The sequence below is a fragment of the Alexandromys fortis genome, unplaced genomic scaffold (assembly GCF_014885135.2).
Source record: "Alexandromys fortis isolate MF-2015 unplaced genomic scaffold, M_Fortis_MF-2015_v1.1 scaffold_84, whole genome shotgun sequence".
In the NCBI taxonomy this organism is placed as follows: Eukaryota; Metazoa; Chordata; class Mammalia; order Rodentia; family Cricetidae; genus Alexandromys; species Alexandromys fortis.
Window position 1 is genome coordinate 3533626 of NW_026068017.1, and position 12337 is coordinate 3545962.

The window sequence follows — 12337 nt, forward strand, 5'->3', positions numbered from 1 at the left end:
GGCCTGGTCTACAGTTCCAAGGATATCCAGGGCTACACAGAGAAACCCTGTCTTGCAAAAGCAAAAACAAACCAAACCAAACAATAAAACCCTATAATACTATGGGCTGGAGAGATGGCTCAGCAGTTAAGAGCAGTGACTTCTTCCAGAGGACCCAGGTTCAGTTTCTAGCACCTGCATGGCAGCCCATAGCTGCCTATAACTTTTGTTCCAGGGGACCTGACACCCTCTTCTAGTCTCCATGGACTTGCAAATGGTACACAAACAGGCAGGCAAAATGCCTATACATGAAAGTTTAAAAACATTACCCCCTCTCTCCCGCCCAAACGAAAAAAACCAAACACAACCTTGGGCTGGAATGTACTCAGTTGTAGAGTACTTGCCTAGCTTGTGTGAAACACTGGATTCGACCCCCCAGCAGCACATGGTGCTTCACAACACTACATCACAACAAGGCACGTGGATGCACACTTGTAATCCCAGCTAGAGGCTGGAGGATTAGAAGTTAGTCACTCATGGCTACATTGTGAGTTTGAGGCTAGCTAGTTTAATGAGACAGTGTCTCAAGACCTAAACCCAAGCAGGTTAAGTAAAAACAATTAGAATTATCAAACCTAAGGAAAGCTCCAGCAATTCATTAGTCAGATGGTCCCTGATTGCAGAGTTTGATGTGACAGTGTTACAACAGTAAGGAATTTTCCACCTTTAGTTCAGTATTGCATAAATTGCATGAGCTGTTCAGCACTTGATTATAGAATAGCCTGTGCTGATGCTTTTGCCCAGATGGCACAGTGTTGTGATGGGCTCTGATAGATTAGGTGGAGTAGGGGAGTATTTTCAGGCTCAGGATGGGTTGATTAGGGTGCAGTTCCATTGTCAGGAACATTTGTATTGTCCAGATAATGACAGAGTCATAAAGTTTTGTGACTTTGTCACTGTTGTGGGTCAGGAGTTTTTATGTGATGGAGATGACCATGTAAGGATCACTGATGGCAAGACCCCTAGTGATTCTCTCAGAAGGAGAAAGCCTGATACCTGGAAACTGCGCTTAGGGTATCAGCCATGGGAATAGACTAGAATGGGGTTTCCGGTTTAAATTACATTCTGAGTAGATAATACTTCAGGAGATCCAAAAAGGTTTGTTGAGAAAGGGCACATCTATCACACAGTGTTCCTACTTTTTAGTATTTTTTTTTTTTTTTTTTTGAGACAAGATAATTCCAGCCCTTGGGAGGTTAAAACAAGAGGATTATAAATTGGAGGCCAGGGGCTAGAGAGATGGCTCAGAGGTTAAGAGCATTGCCTGCTCTTCCAGAGGTCCTGAGTTCAATTCCCAGCAACCACATGGTGGCTCACAACCATCTGTGGTGAGGTCTGGTGCCCTCTTCTGGCCTTCGGGCATACACGCAGAAAGAATATCGTATACATAATAAATATTAAAAAAAAATAAATTGGAGGCCAGCCTAGGCTACATGAGAGACTCCTAAACAAAATGAAGCACCCAAAGAATTGAGGCAACTGAGATAATATATTACTTAAAATGTTCATATTAGAAATCTCTCCAACTGTTCTAGTATCCTTTTTTGTTTGTTTTTGATTTATTCAGACAGGATCTCACTGTGGCTTTGGCTGTCCTCCAACTCAGGTCTGTCTGCCTCCCGAGTACTGGGATTAAAGGTGTGCGACGCCATCCCCAGAGGCACTAGTGCTCTTTAATGCTGTGGACTTGGACTTTCTACGTTACCTATCACATGTACTGAGTTCCATCCATGGCACAAACTTCCTTACCCGTTTCTGAGCCTCAACCCTTTTCTGACTGCTAAGTCCCTCCCCTGATGTCCAGCATGGGCATCTCGGTTAATTCCTGTTGAGCTGCTAAAGCATTGGCGTCTAGGCTGCTATATGTATTTTTTCTCTAGTCAAAAACAAAATTGGGGTGAGAGAGATGGCTCTGTGGTTAAGAACACTCACTACTCTTCCAGAGAGGACCTGGGTTCAGTTCCCAGCAATTGCATGGCAGCTCACAAACATCCATAATTCCATTACCAGGGATCCAACACCTGGCCTCTGGTACTGCAGTCACATGCACAGACATACATGTAGGCAGAACACCCATACGTAAAACATGAATAAACGTTAAAAAAATAGACCTGGAGAGATGGCTCAGTGATGTGTCTGCAGTGCGAACAGGACACAAGTTTGAGCTCCAGAACCTATGTAAAAAGCTGGTTGCGGGGACTGGGTGAGTGCTGCATCCTGCTGGGCGGTGGTGGCGGCGCACGCCTTCAATCCCAGCACTCAGGAGGCAGAGGCAGAGGCAGACGGATCTCTGAATTCGAGACCAGCCTGGTCTACAAAGCTAGTTCCAGGCCAGGCTCCAAAGCCACAGAGAAACCCTGTCTCAAGAAATAAAAAAAATGAAGTGTTGCATCCTGCCTGCTCCACACACAGACCTATACACGTTTCCGTAATTAGGAACAAAACCGGTTGGTGGCAGAGGCATATGATTTTAATCCCAGCACTTGGGAGGGAGAGGCAGGTGGATCCTATACCGTCCAACTAAAAAGATACCTGTCAAACAAGAATGCCGTATATGTCAAAGATTAAGCTCAGGTGGTGGCAGAACTGGTGGACTACTAGGCTCCCACCATTTATGCAGCCACATAATTGTCAAGGGTGGGTCTTTGGCCACTGAAAAGTTTGAAGACAAAGCCCAGATTAGCTGCTTGTGTCACCTGAGTTCTCACAGCCCAGGCTGCACAGGAGCAGCCACTGCAGTGGAGCACACTGCGTGCATGTCTGTAAGCAGACACGTGAAGAGAGAGAGGAACGGGGGAGTGGGGGAGGCCAGGGATTGATCTGGTTTGCAGGCAGAAGGAAAAGCACATTTGGGATTGGTTGTTGCCATGTCGTTGATTGGCAGTAGAAAACTGAATTAAGCTATTAATTCAAAGCTTAAAGCAGGATTTAAGGAGCTACTGTCATTGTCTTTAGTGATGATCCATACAATGGCTGAAAATATCTTTGCTTTCTTAGCTAGAGAAGAGTCATTTTTGTGTTCTTTTGAGATGTTCTCACAGTGGCCTGGAACACTATGTAGACCAGGCAGGCCTTCCCTCCATGCTTCCTGGAGACACACCTCTCCTACCCTCCTGGCTGAGATGTCCCGGTCACCCAGAAACTCCCTTACCATCATTCTTGGTCACTTCTATCTTTCCTGCTTCCGGGACTGTGGTCCTCTTCCTAGCTTTCTTTGTGTCAGAGAGCACAGCCTCCAGTCACTTCATGGGAATGGACGCGGAGGAGGCAGAGGGCTTAGTTCTTGCATTTCCTTGACTTTTTTGGTCAGGTACAGGGGTGCGTGGTCAGAAACTAATATCCCTTAAGATTTTGTAGATACATCCTCATTTTCCTAGTGTCTAGTGTTGCTATCAGGAAGTCTGATGTCATTTTGACTCAGTTTTCATGCGGCCAGTTTCCTCTCTGGATGCTTTTGGGTGTTCCAAGAGTTCATGCTGTTGGCATCTGGTGGTTTAATATAGTCACACTTAATATTTTCAATTCTGGATTTTTTGTTTGTTTTTGTTTTTTGAGACAGGGTTTCTCCGTGTAGCTTTGGAGCCTGTCCAGAAAATAGACTGGGCTGGCCTTGAACTCACAGAGATCTGCCTGCCTCTGCCACTGCCCAGCTGGAAATTCTTATTTACAAATTTCCCTTCCCTTTCCTCCCCCTCCTCTCATCCAGGAAACACTGTTACTCTCAGGTTTTATTTCAGAGGCACTCCCTGCTTTGCCTTTTCTTACTGTTTTTCTTTCTTTCTTTCCTTCTTTCTTTCTTTCTTTCTTTCTTTCTTTCTTTGTCCTTTTTCTGGGAGATTTCAACAACTCTCTTTCTAGGGCATCTTTTGAAATTTATCTTCTATCAAATTTTTATTTCTGAGACCTGATATACACACTCTTTCTCACTGTCTTCCTCTCCCTCTCCTTGTTTCTGTAATATCCTCTTACCAGCAATGGCCCCTTTTCTTATCTCTTTATGTTTTAATGGTAATTTAAAGCATTTTCTTATGCTTCTCATTTAATGACTTAAAAATTTCAGAGTTAGGTAATCATTGACTTTTCTGGTCTTGGGCCTTAGCTAAGTGATCTCACATGGGGACTCTCCTGTGGCTGTGAAGACAGAAGCTGAGGGCACAGCCAGCTCAAAGGTTTCCTAACTCAAGCTTCTCACTCACATTCAACTGGGATCTTTTTGTTTTGTTTTGTTTTTTCAAGATGGTTTCTCTGCATAGTCTTGGCTGACCCTCTCTGTAGACCAGCCTAACCTCAAACTAGAGATCTGCCTGCCTCTGCCTCCTGAGTGCTGGGATTAAAGGTGTGCGCCACCACCACCTGGCTCAACTGGGCTCGGGCTCCTAAATTAGGATCGTCAGCTGGAACATAGGGTCTGGGTGTTGTACCAGGCCTTTTCTTTTGGGCTGCTACCCAGCTCCACAATCATGACACAGAGACTTACTAGTTCTGCCTGCTTTGCCTAGCTTAGGCTCCTTTCTGGCTGCTCCTTTAACTGAACCAGTTTCCCTTTATCTACCGTTTGCCTCAGGGCTTTTAACTTTCTTTCCTTCTGTAAGTCTTATTTCACTGCTTCTGTCTGGTTGGTGGCTGCATGGCTTCTGGCCCAGGTGTCTCCTTGTTCTCTCCTTCTCTCTTATTCTTAGATTTCTCCTCCTATGTGAGCTCTCTGTCTGCCAGCCATGCCTATCCTTTCTCCTGCCTAGCTAGTGGCCATTCAGCTTTTTATTAGACCAATCAGGTGCCTTAGGCAGGCAAAGTGAAACAAATGTAACACATCTTTACATAATTAAATACATGCAGCATTGTGGGGGCCGAATTATTCAGGCCCATATTCCATATTGTCTGGCGTCAGAGAATCTAAGTAACTTTCAAGGTGTAATTTGCCCCTTCCACACAGGAGGTGGTCACCTGGCTCTTTGATAAAACAACCTGATGCCACCCTAACAGGTGGTCAGGATATGCTAATGTCCTTCTGCTCCTTCTATTGTAAATTAGGAGGTCACCTGGGGAAGAGGTATTTTCAGTCTATGTGACAAAATAGCCATTGACAGCCTGTGACCTAAGTCATTCCCCGCTACCTAGGAAACAATGCTGAAAAAGTCTGTGTTACCTGCCCCCCTCAGTTTATCTTGATATAAAAGCTCTTTGGAAAATAAATGCGGGTGATTTTAGGATTTAAATAAACCCAAAACTACCTCCCGATACTGTTGTGTAAATTGTGCCTCATTTATTCCCACACCTCCACTCTAGTATGAGAAATGTTTTATGTCCGGGCTGGTCCCTGACACAGCATAAACAAAAGTAACACACCTTTACACAGTTAAAGTAATATTCTGCAACATAAGCAGATTAACGCATCTTTGCCCAGTTAAAATAATATTCCACAACTGCGTGCCTTTGTCGGAGGGCCCCAAGAGTGAAAGTGGTAAAACACGATGTAAGGGATTGCACGACTGGTCTCAGAAATCACAGAGCAGCCCTTCTATTAAGTTCTATTGCTGTCGTCAAAGGTCTAGCCAGGTGCACGAAGAAGGGGAGTCAGAGAGTCCCCAATGAGTGGGGTTTCACGAGTTCTAATTGGCCTTAATAATAAAAATCCAGAGTCAGATATTAGGGGGTGAAAGCTGAAACATCAGAGAAGAAGAGCAGCCAGCCACTAGAGTTCTTACCTCTATGAAATCCAAGCTCCTGTCTTCTCCTTCCTTACATTCCTCTCTCCACCCAGCCATATCACTTCCTGTCTGTCTGTACAGACCTCCAGACCTCTATGGTTAAACTAGTGGTTAGCTCCACCCTCTAATCTTGGGCCGCTTTATTTGTTAGAGAACAAACAGGGTATTACCACAGAGAGGAACATCAGTGCCGTATAAGGGAATAAGAGATGCTGTATATGTGGCCATATCTGGAAAAGAGTCTGTCACAGTCTGGTCTCTGACCATAGGTCACATCCCTCCCACTTACAAAAGACATTCAATTCCTTCTCAGAGCCTTGATCTGGTTATGGCATTGGTTTAAGGTCAAGGGTCTCATCCAAGTGCAGACAAAAGCCGGGCAGTGGTGGCGCACGCCTTTAATCCCAGCACTCGGGAGGCAGAGGCAGGCGGATCTCTGGGAGTTCGAGACCAGCCTGGTCTACAGAGCTAGTTCCGGGACAGGCACCAAAGCTACAGAGAAACCCTGTCTTGAAAAACCAAAAAAAAAAAAAAAAAAAAAAAAAAAAAAAATCCCTGGATCTCTTTCTCAGGCAAACTTTTTTACGTCCTATGGGTTCTTAGTGGCTTCTGGCTTCAGCTTTCAGGAATTCATTTATTCGTGACATGAGTCTGTGTATGTGTGTGAATGTGTATGAGGGGTGTCCCATATGTGCAGAGGGTTGAGGACAACCCTTAAGAGTCACTGCTTACCTTTCCTCCGTGCCCTCCCATTTCTGTGTAAGCTGGGATGACTGGCCCACGGGCTTGTAGAGCATTTCAGGTCTCTGCTCTCTGCCTCCGGTTTCTACATGGGCTCTGGGGGTCGCAGGTGGTCAGGCTGTGGGCAAGTGCCTTACCCGTTGTCTCCCAGGCCAGCCTTTAGGATTTTAGCTCCCTCTTGGGAGTCATCCTTCTACCATGTTGATGGACAGCTCTCAGTGTGATTCCTGTGTACAGAAGTCTGCAGGTCCAACGCTTGCTTTTGTCTTTGTACTTTTTCTTTTCCTTTCGGTCCAGGCTTGTTAGTCATGAGCAAACAATCACAGTGTCAAGTCTGTACATGTTGTGTATGTCTCAGCTCCAATCCTGCCTGTCCGTCAAAACACTTAGGCGTTTCTTTATGGTGCCCTTTTCTACTTTGGATTGGAATAGTCTTTTAAACAGGTGAGACAGCATCTCATGCAATTCAGACTGGCTTCAAACTTGTGATATAGCAGAGGCTAGCCTTGAACTCCTGTTCTTTCTGCCTTGTCCTTGAGAGTTCTGGGGGAAAATACAGGTAAGCACCACCCATTGGCCTTGATTTTCTCTATTGTCCAGATGTGCCCTGATGAGGCTTGGATCTTGTTTGTTTAAAGTAGTGGTGCTCAACAGTGGGTTGTGACCCTTTGGGGGTCGAATGACCTTTTCACAGGGTCACCTCACCTAAGACCATTGGAAAATACATTTACATTATGAGTCATAACAGTAGCAAAATTACAGTTCTGAAGTATTAACAAAAATAATTTTAAGGTTGGGGGTCACCAAGACATGAACTGCTGTCACAGTGTGTGTGTGTGTGCTGTCACAGTGTGTGTGTGCTGTCACAGTGTGTGTGTGTGTGCTGTCACAGTGTGTGTGTGTGTGTGTGTGCTGTCACAGTGTGTGTGTGTGCTATCCCAGTGTCTGTGAGCTCATGTGCACATCGTCTCTGTTGAGTCTGGAAGATGCTTTCCTGGAGTCATCCTTCACCTCTGTCTGGCTGCCTCTGCCCCATCTTCTACAGAGATTCCTGAGCCTTGAGTGAAGGGATTTGATGATTGGGTCTTGTTTCGGATTGGGTGCTTCAAAATCTCTTGCTCTCCGCACATTGTCTCATAATTCATTTTTAAAGTGGTAAATATTAACTTTTTTCTTAATCTGTTATGAGTTTGTTTAAGGTTTAATTAAAACTTTCATCCTGTCATATTGGCCTTCAATATAGTTTTTGTTAATTAAATTTAAAATATATATTTAAAATATGATAGATAGCTTGGTCATGGGAGACACGATGGGGCCAGTTTAGGCACCTAGTACCCTCCCTCTTATGTGGAAACTTACATTTCATGATACAGGAACCTGGGAAAGATCTTTGGGTGGAAGAGTGCTTAGTATCTTTCTTTATCCACCACCCCACACCAGGACAGTCCCCGCTGTGCAGAACTGAGTCACATCAGCACCTAAGACTTGAGATGTGTCTTGCATTGAGCAAGATGGCTGAAGAAAATGAACCTCTGGAAGTTGGCAAGAGTAGGCAAATACTGAGCAGGAAGGAACTGGAGAGAAGAACCTTGAATTGTGTGTATGAACTGATACACTCCTGGGATCATTGCAGAGATGTGCATGCCAAGAGCAAGTTAACATTAGCATACCAGGGGCTGGAGAGATGGCTCAGTGGTTAAGAGCATTGCCTGCTCTTCCAAAGGTCATGAGTTCAATTCCCAGCAACCACATGGTGGCTCACAACCATCTGTAATGAGGTTTGGTGCCCTCTTCCTGCCTGCACACACACACACACACACACACACACACACACACACACAGAATATTATATACATTAAATGAATAAATAAACAAACAAATAAATAAATGCTAAAAAACATTAGCATAGCAATTGATGCCACTGAGAGCCAGGATTATGACCTCATAAACAGTGATTTAAATTCCAGACCAGAAAGCAGACGTGAAGAGCCGATATGAAGCGGCTTAGGCAAAGGTTTTGATGCTGAAAGCACAGAAAACAAGAGAGATGGTGAACTTGAACTCACTATCGTGTAACTCTCCCTGGGGAATGGGGAACCACCTGAACCAGTGCACCAACAGCCAACCAAAGAAACCGTTCCACTCAAGCTTGGCAAGCATAGGGGGCTAAAAGACAGCTGCATTTCCAAGAAGCACCCCAGCGTGAGGGACAGCTCACAAAGGCTGGGTTTTTGTTTTTTTAAGTTTGAAATGGTGTTTATCGTCCCCCACCCCTACTGCATGCATCACATGGAAGTCAGAGAATGTAGGAGTCGGTTTTCTTCTTTCAACTTGTGGGTCCTACATATCAAACTCAGTCATCAGGACTGGCAACAAGCACCCATACCCACTGAGCCAGCTCACCTGCTCAGAAAAGCAGCTTTTAGACCAACTTGTTTGATAGCTTTGGTGAGAGACCTCATGAACCTTGTAACGTTCAGGAGAGCCTGAACTCTGCAAACTTCCTTTACTTCCTGAGTCTTGTGAGCTTCCTTGTCCTCTCCAGGAGAGAGTATTTTAGTTTGGAGAATATAGTTCACAAAGCAAAACAAGGCAAAACATCAACGTTCTCAGAAAATTTCATGGACCTGAGAATCTCTCTTTATAGTTTTCAAAATGTTTGGGATGTGATTAAAATTACTCCATATAAAGAGAATCTAGAAGATTGGCCTAATGCTTAAGAAAAAAAGCAATTAACAGAAACCAGCCACAAAATTGAAAGACCCCCGGAGTGGGGAGACTCTCACTTAAGTCTCGGGATAACACGATCCCTCAGGAACTCACGAGAGAGCATCCTTGCTGCAATCACATGAGGTTTATTGACAGGACAGGAACCAGCGAACTGGGGCCGACACTCATACCCATACAGAGGTAGAGGAATTCGAGCAGCTGGGAGAAGTGGGGTATTTAGGGGAAGAAACCACACCCAAAGAGGGTAGGGAGGGCCACATTGGAAAATTCCGAAAATACCAGTGATAATCACAAGGGGGTAACTCCTCCTTTCTCAAGATTATAATCTAGCTTTATGGTCAGCTAGTTCCTGGAACAGAGTCACTTCACAGGCTAACCTAGGTTTTTGGCTCTATTATTCCTGGTCATTCAAAAGGACACACTTACTAGATTATTAGACGAAACTAAAGCAGCTCTCCAAACTGTTCTGTGAGGTGATGATAATGGACAGACATTCTCGCAGAGGAGTGGAGCTAGCCGGAGATCTTAGAACGGAAGGAAACAGTGTTAATAAAGAAGCTGCTTTGGCCTGTGGCAGGGCAGAATAGAGCTAGGCAGGAAAACTAAGCTGAATGCAGGGAGAAAGAAGGCGGGGGCAGTCAGACGCCATGTAGCTGCCAAAGGAGAAAGATGCCAGAACCTTACCAGTAGGCCACAACCTCGTGGTGATATGTAGATTAATAGAAATGGGTTAATTTAAGATATATTAAATTTTATAGGTAGGAATATGCCTAAGCTGTTGGCCACACATTGTTGAAATTAAGGTAGTTTCTGTGTGATTATTTGGGACCAGGCAGCCAGAAAACCAAAGAACAGTCTCCTATTGCACCTCAACCAAAGAATGGAAAAAGAAAACGTGGTACATTAACACAATGGAGTATTATTTACTAATTAAAAACATTAACATCAGGAAATTTGAAGACAAATAGATGGAACTAGAAAAAAATTATCCTGAGCGAAGCAACCCAGACCCAGAAAGACAAATATGGGATGTACTCACTCATAAGTGGGCATTAGCTGTACAGTAAGATTTAGTTTTATCTTATGTTTTTAAAAATAAATCTTTATCTGTTTATTATGTATACAGAGTTCTGTCTGCATGTATGCTTGGATACCAGAAGAGGCCACCAGATCTCATTATTGATGGTTGTGAGCCACCATGTAGTTGCTGGGAATTGAACTCAGGATCTCTGGAAGAACAGCCAGTGCTCTTAACCTCTGAGCTATCTTTCCAGCCCTATTTTTGTCTTATGTTTATGAGTGTTTTGCCTACATGCATGTCTGTGCACCACTTGCATGCCTGGTACCAAGGAGGCCAGAAGAGGGCTTTGGATCCCATGGGATTAGAGCTTAAGATGATGTGTACTGCCATGTAGGTGCAGGGCTTGTTCAAACTCGAGTCCTCTGGAAGAGCATCCACTGCTCCTAATCACTGCGCTGTTTCTCCAGGTCCTTTCGTCTATACTAGTCACACACCAAAACTCTGTGAGGCAATGTACTGGGTTGTGTTTTCAATCCCTAGTGCTTATTTGAAATGCCTTGAGAGAGGAGTGCAGGTGTTTATTTATTTATTTATTTATTTATTTATTTATTTACTTTTTGGTTTTTCAAGACAGGGTTTCTCTGTGGTTTTGGAGCCTGTCCTGGAACTAGCTCTTGTAGACCAGGCTGGTCTCGAACTCACAGAGATCCGCCTGCCTCTGCCTCCCGAGTGTTGGGATTAAAGGCATGCGCCACCACTGCCCGGCTCCTTACAACTCCTTTGTGAGTTTATCTTCTGAATTCAGTAACAAGGAAAGCTGTAAATATAACTGTCGAGTCTTCAACCCCAGTACCTGAGTGAACAGGAAATGCAGAGCAAACAGCTTTCCAAACTATGGAAATGACAGAGACATCGTGTTGCCTGGACAGTCACCTAAAGATTTCTCTGCAACATTGGTGCATCCATCTTCAGCCTAGAGGCCTAGAATATTTGATAGACTTTTCTGTGAAGCAGGAATTTTGAAGAATTGGACTACTTTATCTTAGAAAAGTCTGGCAGTTGCCTTCTTTTGTGTCCTGCAAGTCCAATTTGGACAGCATAATGTCAGCTGCTGAGGCAAGGGCAGTTTCTTGCCCAGTATCTTGCTTTGCCACAAAGAAAACCAAACTTCATATGGAGGTTCTTCAATGCCCATCATCCTTTTTGAAGTAAATTGGTGCTGTCAGGAACATATATGTTTCATGGTAATAGCATATTAAATTTATTAAACTATTAAATTTAATAGTTTATGCTATTAAAACATATTAGCCAGGGATTGTAGTACACACCTTTAATCCCAGCACTTGGGAGGCAGAGGCAGGTGGATCTCTGTGAGTTTGAGGCCAGCCTGGTTTACAAAGTGAATTCCAGGACAGCAAGGGCTACACAGGGAAACCCTATCTCAAAAAAAAGCCTAAGGGAAAAAAAAACTTAAGTGCCATATTCTGTAGGTCTCTGAAGTGTTTAAAGACCATCTATCTACCTAAAATATATCTCTGTTTGACCTTGAAAACTTTCATAATGTGGCCACAAACTTGATTGTTATACATGGCTTACTACTAACCTGTATTTCTTAATTATCTTAAATAGTTTATAATAATAACTTTTAAGGACTAAAACTTCATATTACATTGTTAAGTGAACTGCATAGGTATACTACCTTAAACAAAAGTAGAAACATACATACAGTATAATAAAAATAATCTTAAATTTGTATCAACTTACAAAAATCAATACCAATGTAAAATATTTGAGATTAGTAGTTGCTTTTTTTAGTTTAAAAGTAGATTCAGTAATCTACCCACTTGTCCTATCATTCCTATATCCCTACTTTTTCTTTTCAGAATGAGATCCATGAATCTAATATACTTTGTTTAGTTTCCTCCCTGACTATGACCAATAATGACTTTCAACCAACCCCTCTAAATGATGATAAACATTCATAGTCCACTAAATGACCAGAATCCACCCACACCACTTCTTGGAAATGTGGGCATCATTTTCCTAGAACTACCTCCTGCCATATGGAGATGACTGCTTCTTTAGGGGACCCTGAGAA